Raw genomic sequence first — 10,943 nt, forward strand, 5'->3', positions numbered from 1 at the left:
TGCCCCTCCACATCCAAGGATTTTTTTATCCATGGATTCAACCATCCATGGTTTGAAAATATTGAGGGAAAATATAAAAATCCAAAAAGCAAATCTTGATTTTGCCATTTTATATAAGGGACACCATTCCACTATACCACTGCATTTAATGGGACATGAGCATCCACAGATTTTGGTATTCACAAGGTGTCCTGAAACGAAACCCCAGCAGACAACAAGGGTGCACAGTACATAGGCGCGTTACAGACCGCCCAAAAGCGGGCAGTCTGGCGCCGGCTCCATTAGCTGTGCCGAGAAGCCCCAGCAGCCAGACCGCGAGGCTTCCTGGCGCAGCTAAAAAGGAGCGCCGAAAAGGTGCACACTTGCGGCGTCACTTCCGCTGCGCCACGTCTGGACACTGTGTGTCCAAGACATAAACATGGCAGCGCCCATGTGGACGGGCGCTGCCATTTAGTACGCGCTCCGCACATCCTAGGGAGAGGGGCGGTTAGGAAGGTGAGAACCTTCCTAACCCTAGGACGCCCCTTCCTAATCCTAGGATGCGTGGAGCACGTACTAAATGGTGGTGTGTAACCCGCCATAGTGTGTAATCTGAAACTGAGCAAGGGAATATAATGCTTTGAGCATTGGAATGAGAGTCTGGAGACCAGGGTTCGAATCTCCACTCATGAAAATTCACTGGGTGACCTTGGACTAGTCACATTCTTTCAGTATCAGAGGCAGGCAAAGGCACACACACCCCCAAAACAAATCTTGCCAAGAAAGTCCAGTGAAAAGATTACCTTAGTGTCTCCATAAATTGGAAATGGCTTGAAGGCACACAACAATAACAAACATTTGGTAAATTCTTATTTCTCATATTTTGGAAGGGCAGGGAATGCTTAGCAAGGACCTAATGTTGTTCTGCCCCAAAAGTCAGAGAGAATGGCGCTGGGGCTGGAATCCTGTCAGACAACTAGCAATTCTGCTTTTTCCAGGCTCACACAAGTGGTAAAACAGATAAATCTTTCAGCTCTGAGTAGTGTGTTTCCCCAGTGCCTTGGTTTCTTCATGGTCATTGTGCCCATACATTTCCCCCTATTGCTGCCACTACTTCTGCCAGTATTGTGCATCAACAAGATTTTGGCCAGAATCTCTTCATGTACTACAGGTCATACTATGTTTTTATATAGTCAGAAGTTTTAGGAACTCCTTGCCTAGCCCAATAACAGCCTGATCCTTTTCAAGAAGCTGACCTTTGTTGCTGAAGACGTTCCTATAAAATCAACCCTGTTCTGTCCTTCCAGAATGAGTACTTGTACTGTACGGCTTAGCGACATCCTAAAGAGGAAAGAATTAGCAATGGAAAGATTTCTGCAAAATAAGAACTGGCAGACTGAGGAGTATGCTGGTGCCTGGCTTCTTTCATCTTGCTTGCAGGCTTTTAAACAACAGGACTGGCATTTTTGGAAGTGAATTGTACTGTGTTTTTCCCCCCTTTTTTCCCTTTTATACATACAATACAATATACTATTGGAAGGGCTGTCTTTTCAAAATACAGTGATGATCTGTTCTGGGGAAAAAATGGTATTCATCTATTCCTTTTAAATCATTACTCTATCTTTTTCTTCCTTGGCCAAAATGCTGCAGAGATATACTGTTCTCATATTATAAGCACCATTTGGGCTAAGGAATGAAGTTAGATTAGCCTTGGTGCTAAGAAAATCACATAGCAATGCCCTGCATTTCTTCTTGATCCAGCCCAGATTTACTATGTAAACTCAGATGCCTCCTTCCTGGCACTAACTTCCATTACCACAACACAGTTCACATTGGTTCCCAGATATTAAGACTATCTAAAAGAGAAATATTGAAGAATGCAACAAAAAGTTAGAAATAATGTTCATTTGCACATGACTAATCTCTGACATAAGCATTGCTCACGTGTAGGACATTCTTAGTGTTTTGGGATAACATGCTATATACACAAATGTATGTATTTAATATATTGTGCACTGGATGGAAAGCTCTAATTATGGTGAGCTCATATGGCATGAATATATGGCAAAACAGATGAAACTGCATTTGCCTTTTTGTTTTTTAATGTATATGGATATCTTTCAGCAGTACCTATGCTTATGCATGCACTGCACCCCTAGCCAAGGGATCATTAATCTTACCATATTAAAGTTCTCATTGATTATATTGTAACACCAGGATATTAAACCTGTTGTGTCAAAGTCCTCTCTTTAAAAGGAACAGCCAGTATTATCAGCTACTTAACAGATCTGACAGTGAGGGCAGTTCAAGAATGGAACAACTCCCGCAAAATGTGGTAGAGGCTGGATAGCCATCTGTTGGGTGTGCTTTGACTGAAATACGTCCATCGGCCCCTATTGCCTATTCGGAGGTCTCTTCCCGGCTCTCACGACGCACCCCGTCTCCCCCAACCTCCACCAGGTCCAGCAGACATTAACTCTTTCATTTAGTCTTAAGACTGGTTGGATGAGAGGTAAGAGGAAGTCGGAGCTTCAATATTATACTCTTGCTTTTCATCAATAGGTCCTTCTTTTAATTAAGAATTAATACAATACTTACATGACCCAGGGATAAGTCGACCAGGTTTTTGGGGTCAATTTTTTACCTGATTCTAGCTTATACATGAGTATATACAGTAAATTATGATAATAATAATCAGACTCCCAACTAAGTCAAAAAATCCAGTTAAACTATACATTATAACTTAGTCATCGAGTACATAATACAATCAACTTTAAAGCCCCGACTCATAATTTCACTATATTCTCCTAATATATGTATCATCTGTTCCCAACTTTGTATGAATATGTCTATGTTAGCTTTAACAAGACATGTCAGTTTATCCAAATTAGCCAAATCTAATACTTTTACTATCCAGTCTGCAGGTTGGCAAGGAGGGATTTTTTCCACATTTGGCATATTCTAACCTGGCAGCTCTTTCATATAAAATAAAAGTCTTTCTTTTGATTTATTTATATCCTCTTCTATCACAGTCAATATGTACAGTTCCAGGGTCATTTTTAATTTATATTCAATATTTTCTCGATTCTACATGTATAAATATAAAAGCTGGTAGAGAAATTCCATTCGGTTACATAAATCAGTTTCACATTTCTTCTATTCAGACATTCTTGCACATAGATAATCAGAATGGCTAAACAGTTCTTGACAGTTTAAATGTTTTAAAATGTTTGCAGTGTGCTTTCCCCTCAATTGCAAAACATTACAATGAATGCTCTGATTAACCTATGGAAAACCTATGGAGATTTGCTGTGATAGTTAACATGTAACCTAAGATTACAGTACAAACACCTGGATTTTCCTGGCATACAAAGTCCAGTCATAAATCAAAGGGAATTCTTTTGTGCACCTAAGCATAAACTGTGCTATTGTATCTCTCAGTGAGGCTGGCATACGTAGTACGAGCAAAAGGGTGCCGAGGGGCTTTAGGGTACAATTTTACCTGGAGCGACACAACCAAGAAAAACTAAAATGGTGGGTTGAAGAATGTTATGCAATAACCCTGCATAGAGGAAGACAACAAAATAGTTGACACATTAAGGTAAGTGTGTGAAGTATAACATCATCAACTTAATGACATACCAAATTATGATAAACTAGTAAATTTAGCTTGAATTCTGTGACCACAGATCCACATTTCAGTTATTGCTGGCTATGTCCTTTTCCAGCATGCTAAGTATATCATATAAATTAAGTGTATATATATTATATATAAAGTATAAAATTCCAAAGCCTGTTGTTCATCCATATATGGTTTTTTTAGGGTATTTTGTTTTTTGTGGTATATCTGTACTGAGATGTTTTTTAAAAAGGTCTATTTACAGACATTTCTATTAATTACAACTGTAAAGGCTATCTTCTGGTACTTCATATCTAGCTTCTGTTGTTGTTCTTGTGTGTGCCTCAGTTATTTCCAACTTATGGCAACCCTCAGGTGAAACTATCACGGAGTTTCTGGCAAGATTTATTCTGAGGGAGTTTGCCTTTGCCTTCCTCTGTGGCTGAAAGAATGTGATTTGCCAAGGTCACCCAGTGGGTTTCCATGCTGAGCAGGGATTCAAACCCTGCTCCCAGAGCTGTAGTCCAAGCTCAAACATTACACACATGCTGGCTCTGTTAGTAGGAGAGGAAAACTGAATTACATTGACATAGTTCATTCACATTCTGGCCCAGTTTTTTTTATTTATTTAGATATTTATATCCGCCCCACCCTAAGGCTCTCAGGGCGATTACATATATTTTAATCAACATCCCTGCCCTCAAGCTTACAATCTAAAAGACACGAAACAAAAGGAGAAGGGAATGGTGGAGGGAAAAGGGGATGAGGCCAGTGGTTCTTCTCTCCCTCTGAGGCCTGGACCAAGGCAGATGGTTGGAGGGAGGGCTCTCCTTCTTCAGGCGATCCTGATGGAGCTGGACCTGCCTGGTGAACTCCCTCTCAGGCCGCGGATGGCAGTTATGGAGGGGCGAGTCTCCTTCCTTCAGGCTTAGTCCTGATGGAGCTGGACCTGCCTGGTGAAACTCCCTCTCAGGCCGCGGATGCAGTTAGGAGGGCGGAGTCTCCTTCCTTCAGGCTTAGTCGATGGATCTGGACCTGCCTGGTGATCCCCTCCAGGACTGGCGGATGGCAGTTATGGAGGCGGAGTCTCCATCCTTCAGGTGTCCTGATGGAGCTGGACCTGCCGTGAACTCCCTCTCAGGCCGCGATGCAGTTATGGAGGTGGAGTCTCCTTCCTTCAGGCTGCCCTAGGAGCTGGACCTGCCTGGGAACTCCTCTCAGGCCGTGGAGGCAGTTAGGAGGGCAGAGTCTCCTTCCTTCAGGCTGGCCCTGATGGAGCTGGACCTGCCTGGTGAATTCCCTCTAGGCTGGCGGATGGCGAGTTATGGAGGGCGGAGTCTCCTTCCTTCAGGCTGAGTCCTGATGGAGCTGGACTGCCTGGTGAACTCCCTCTCAGGCGGCGGGTGGCATTATGGAACGGACCTCCTTCCTTCAGCTGCCCTGAGGATCTGGACCTTCCTGGTGAACTCCCTCTCAGGCGGGCGGATGGCAGTTAGGGAGGGCGGAGTCTCCTTCCTTCAGGCTGGCCCTGATGGAGCTGGACCTGCCTGGTGAACTCCCTCCAGGCCGGTGGATGGCAGTTATGGAGGGCAGAGTCTATCGACATATCCCTTTAAAACTCCTATAGTAAAAATGTATTTAATAAGTGTATAGTACTACATAGGGCTTAATATCGTAAAGCTACCAGATCACATCTGATCTTGGATCTGAAGCTAAGACAGGTCAGCCCGGTAAGTTGGATGAGAGGCTGCCAACAAATAAAAGTACTTAACTATGCTTCAGAACAGATGATAAAATTTAAATATTCTTTATTAGTAAAGTATGATTACACATACTTTTGATAAGGCACTATTAGTATTTAGAGCCAGGCATGGCAGGAAAGTAATTTGAGTGTAATTCAAATTCCCACTTGACCATGGAAACCCACTGGGTGACATTGGGCAAGTCACACTCTCTCAGCCTCAGAGGAACACAAGGGCAAGACTCCTCGAATAAATCTTGATAAAACCCCCTGATAGGTTGCCTTAGGGTTGCTAAAAATGCTCACAAGCTGTTACATGAAAATTACATTTTCTAAGTATTCAAACAGAACTATTCTGTGTTTGAGAAAATATGGTGTTTGCTTACCAACTACACGTTTCTGGTGATGAATTCAGTGTGAAAAAACAATCAAATGAAGATCATGGGCAACTATAGAAAGTTCTGTCTTGTACCTGATGGGGAGTAGCACTTCATAAATGAAAGTAGCCATTTTTGAAACATTACGCTTCTTTAATACAGCCTGGGCAGATTTAGATCCGTTCTATGCTAGCAGGGATGGTGATGGCTGGGTTCAGGTTACGGTCACTGAAAAATAACCAGAAGGAAAAGAAATCTGCAGTGTATACAATAGCTACACAATAAAGTTCCAAGACATGAAACTGGGCCCCATTCACACTAAGAAAATAATCCAGGAAGAATCCAGGTTGAATTCTTGTTGTTCACCACATCCCAAATGCACCCATATACGATGCAGCCCACTGTATGTATGAATAGCACAGGGTGTTAAAATGACTAGAAAGAAATCTGCGAACCCAAAACAAAATGGGAACAACAAACCTGATATACATTAGTGTGGCGATCGCATCTCCTCGGGAAAAAAAAAATGAGTGTGGATGCCCTACAAAGTGAATCACTGGTGTCTATTTTAAAAATTCTGCACTGGCCCACTATGCAACAATGTGGTTTAAACATTCTACTACTGCCACCACAGGTGCATCCTCTGATTAGAGCAGCCCAGTTTATTGTTCCTATAAAGAGCCCCGGAAACATAGATTCTGATAATTAGATTTGCACCTAAGTTGGCAACTTGTAACTGTTCTGTAAAACTACATAGTCTCCTCAGCTCACTTTAACTGGTATCAGTAATCAGGTGAAGGAGGTCTGTTTGGCTGCCAGCCTGGGCACAAGGAAGATGATGTTTCCATGTCTTACCAATTCACTTTAACTACATGAAACTATGTATAGTAAATACATTTAGGCTGTGGTGTATGACATCAATAATTTAAAGGTATAATTTTAATTTGTAGTAGTTTATGTCAACACTATGAGCATTATACAAGTCATATACAAAAATTACAGGTTATGAGTAACATTAATACAAAAAAACATTAGTAAGATTCGTATGGGTGGGAGGGGGTCAGTTGCAGGGTGACACATGAGTTACTGCACCAGATGACGCCAAACCTGACTTGACCTATTAAGTCACTAACAGATATAATGAAGGAAATTGATGGAATGTAAAGTGATACAGTCGGTCCTTCTTATACACGGATTTTTATACACGGATTCAAGCATACGCGGTTTGAAAATGTTCCACAAAAGTATAAATTACCTTGAGTTCCATTTTTTATTAGGGACACCATTTGCTATGTCATTATATTAATGGGACTTGAGCATACACGGATTTGTTTTATACACGGGGATTTTGGAACCAAAACCCCAGCGTATAACAAGGGTCCACTGTATATAAAAATCCACTATACAAGTTGTGCAGAAGAGAAATTACAGAAACCAAATGCAAGTAATAGGCACTGAACACAAGCTGTACAACAATTGATTATGCTTTGTGATTTCTTTTTTTGTTAGGATATGGTTAAAGAGGCATCTATATCTCTTCAATGCTACCCGACAAAGGTTTTTATCAAGGCGTTAAATTGTAATTCCTTGACAGGACAACCAAACCTGAATATAAAATATTAGCACAGAACCTATGAAGGGTGAGCATGAACAATACAAATATAACTGAATGGTTGTAAAAGACAAAAGATACAACGTGAAGCTGAAGACCTATAGCAGTTTGTGAAGCAAACTTTCATTGAATTTAGGGAACATATCTATAAGTAAATGATGAGGGTTTCATGCATTTTAAAAAGATGCGATGACCAGGGTTTCCAGACACATTTCTTAAAATCTACAAATTTGTGGACAATAGATTGTGAATTAGAATGAATGGCATGTTAACTAAGATAGTTTTTAGATTAGAGCAGTAGCTTTGAATATGTTGCTGGAGAGCAGCTTCTGACTATTGCATAAGGAAACATTCGTGTACTTAAGCAGGATGGAGGACTAATCTGACTCCATAGGGCTCCCTATATCTACTGACCATCTGCCTACCCTATACCACTAAACCAAAAGGATTTTCTTTTAAAATGCATATATTGAGCTTCATAATAATCGCTTACTCAAGTAGTTACCCAATGATGAACTAGCTGTTTAAGGAAAATCTCTATGAAACAAAATCTCATGAAAGCATATACTGGTAAACAACCTAGGCTGCATTCTAGAGATGCAGAATCCTATTGTAGATATATTGGGTCTGCATTCCAGCAATGGTAGGATTTAGGTCCTCCAGTGCAACCTATGGTCAACTTTAACTAAGTGCACTGAAAGACCTAGAAATTCCTAGAGAAATGCTCACTAGGCCTTGTAGCTCCTCCAGTGCAGTTCTGTGGTCAGTGTCTGTTGGACGATGAACACAGAGTTGCCCGGGAGGACCTAGAGATTCCTACAAGGTGCCTCTCAAGAAATACATGTGTTTTTTGTTCTTGAGTCTCTCATATACAGGATCGCATGGGCAAGTTGACTGAAGACAGTTAACAACAACAACAACAAATAATCACAAAGAAGAGGAGAAAGAGAAGAAATTAATTAATTGGCAGAATTTTTAACAAAAATAGTGTATAAAAGTAATGTTATATTTCAGTTCTTGTATTAATCACACACCACACACACCACACACATAAAAAAACACATACATATATCAGCCTCTTTGACTATGCTGATACAGAGAAGTGGGAATTTAAAATAACACATAAAATTACATACGTGAAATACCTGTGTAAGTTTGCTCTTCCACCAAATGGGATATAACATTAAAATTAAAAAGTACTTGTCATTCTTTCTAGGCAATCTTTTAAATAGCTCCTGTTTATTTTGAGCTGATGCATTGTGGCAGATCCTTTCCTGAATACAATGATGAACCCTACACCTTGCAGTAGGGAGGATGTGGGGAACCAGGACGGTACATTCATTCACACCTAACTTCTTGCAAATGACAGTTTACAAGATGTTTATGGATCACGAGGTAACTGAATGTGAATTAACATTTTTCTTTCTATTCTTTAAATATCATATAATGATATTGAATGGGAATAACCAGCATGCAAAAAGTCATGAGAAACTTTTATTTCTCTTGTTTTTAAAGAACCATTTATCTCCTTATTCCTAGGGGTCCAAAAATGGTAAGGAATTAGCAATAGGCTTGTTGGGTTCTCAGTACATTTTAAAGTTATAAAAGCCTATGCTCCTGGTTGGAATGCACTCTTGCAGAAACAGCATCATTGATATGGCTCAAAACACTGCCTACATTTTTAGATTCTTCATGGGACTGTAGCTATGGGTACTGATAATTATGATATTCACAACTCACAGTCTAACACCACTCTCCCAGTCATTCTTTTTTCTATTGACTGGAAAACATTTCCAAAGTTTATTTTAAATGATCTGGGAGGAATGTAAATAAATTTATATTCTAAATGGAAATAACTATTATTACATTTTATTTTATTTTATTTATTGCTGTCCTGAAGGCAGAGTTTTGTCCATGAGTGGGCTCATCTCAGATGGGGTGTCTTTGATGAATACAACAACAACCACCATCTATACTACTGGAATAGACCAGCTGAAGCAACAAGGTACCATTGTAAAAGTAAATTTTTGATTGTCTGTAAGGGCCTTCAAGTCACTGTAACACTTATGGCAACTCCATGATTTTCATAGGGCTAACCTAGCAAGGTGTAGTAAGTGCCTTGCCATTGTCTTCTTCTGAAATATAATAACCTACAGCACCTGGTACTCCTTCCACTTGTTTGCATGTACCAACATGTCTGACCCCTCTGATTCCAAGATCAAATAGATCAGAGGTCTTTAAAATATTTAGGCCATATCTTATAAATATAAGTAAATGTTACATGTTGGTTACCTTGGGTTTCTTACTTTGGGTGTGGTTGTGAATGTTTGTCAAGGGCAGTTTTTGGAAGCAGTTGTTAGGTAATATATAATGTTCACTTGAGATGTTGGGTGTCCTTTTCACTTGAGATACAGAGTTGAACTGGAACAATTCCTTAGAAATACTGAAATTATGGAAGAAATAGGGGCATACAGTGGTACCTGTATCGTCCCGTTACATTCGTACAAAAAATCCCATAGGAATTATTTTTCTTACGAATGTTGTTTCTTCAAACGTCGTTGTTTTGCACAATCGCGCCCCATTGCGCTATGATCGCACGAAGCTTTCTACGAAACCCGCTTACGAATTAATTCTAGAACTGTACTGTGCGTGTACTCCAGTACATCCATAAGGCAGGTGATTAAACTCCTCTTTGACATGCTGAAGCAAGGCAGACTGAAATGGTTTCCCCAAACTGTCAGAGGTGTAAATTGCTAGTCTAGATGCCCCACTTCCATGTCCAGAAAAAAGTGATTCACAACCACAGCTCTCTGGGCCAATTAATGTTATGGAACAGGGTGTCACTGGGGTTGGTGTCACCAGTGTAGTAGTTCATGCGACACCCCCAGCTGCCCCTACAAAAGACAGGCCAGCCACCGCTGCTCTTGGTGGGGGTTGGGGTGCTCTTGCCACCTTGCAGCCCTTTCCAGGCTGGCATGGCTGCTGCCAGGTGGAAAAGGGAGGTGACTCTACTCTCTTCTCACCCAGCAAGTTGCTCCGCCAGACCCAGAAGGCAGCTCCTTCCACCTCTGGCTGCTGGGCAATTGAGGTGCTGTAATTGCCTGATAGCCCCTTCTGCTTCTGTTGTGAGCTACTGGCTGGATTGGAAAAGGAGGCAATGGCAGCAAGGATGACCATGGACCCATTTCATTTTGTGGAAGGGAAGGATTCTGTGGCTGATGCTGGCACCTTCTGTTCCTGGTAGGCCAGCAGCCTTGCCAGATCGGAATTGGCACATTTCATATCTGGAAGGTTGCAGCATCACCCAAACCTAACCAGCAGTTGCAGCCGCTGGATGACAGAGAATGCCCTGGCTGGTAGAGTGGGACAGCTGGTGGAATCAACCATCAGTGACTGCCTCACTGGGGTTCTCCCCACTCTGAGGTGTCACCCAGTGCTGTCTGCACCCCCCACCCCCCACCCCCCACCCCCCAGTGTAACCTGGTTATGAGGATGTTATCTCCTGCCTATTTAAGAACACCCTTATAATTAAATTGAATGGCAGAAATATATAAACAGCAGACCAGTCAAAGTGCACTGAAAGGCACCCACCATTAATAATCTACTTGTTAGCTA

The 10,943-nt window shown here is 41.3% G+C and overlaps 1 pseudogene; it reads left to right on the plus strand.

Annotated features, from left to right (window-relative positions):
• Nucleotides 1–8,580: 8,580 nt before the first annotated feature.
• The window catches only part of LOC121929005, a 20,311-nt pseudogene continuing 17,948 nt past the window's right edge, over nt 8,581–10,943 (plus strand).

Source organism: Sceloporus undulatus, chromosome 4, assembly GCF_019175285.1.
Source record: "Sceloporus undulatus isolate JIND9_A2432 ecotype Alabama chromosome 4, SceUnd_v1.1, whole genome shotgun sequence".
Taxonomy (NCBI): domain Eukaryota; kingdom Metazoa; phylum Chordata; class Lepidosauria; order Squamata; family Phrynosomatidae; genus Sceloporus; species Sceloporus undulatus.